The sequence below is a fragment of the Populus euphratica genome, unplaced genomic scaffold, assembly GCF_000495115.2.
Source record: "Populus euphratica unplaced genomic scaffold, PopEup_1.0 scaffold31.1, whole genome shotgun sequence".
Taxonomy (NCBI): Eukaryota; Viridiplantae; Streptophyta; class Magnoliopsida; order Malpighiales; family Salicaceae; genus Populus; species Populus euphratica.
The window spans coordinates 389,653-389,871 of NW_011499850.1; positions in this window are offsets into that span (position 1 = coordinate 389,653).

Below are 219 nucleotides of genomic sequence, written 5' to 3' on the forward strand. Positions count from 1 at the left end.
ACAGAAGGCCCCCCCCGCCGCACGATCTGTTCATCCGAGATCCAACGGTTCACAGCCTTCAGGCGCACGAGCGCATAATACACTCGTCCACACTGTAGCACAACCCAGAGGTTCTCTCTCCTTTCGCCGGCGATTCCCTCTCTCTCCGCCGATCTCCCATTTTCGGTTGTTTCAAGCCGTGAAACCCCACAGAAACGTGCATCGCCTCCTCTGAAGCAA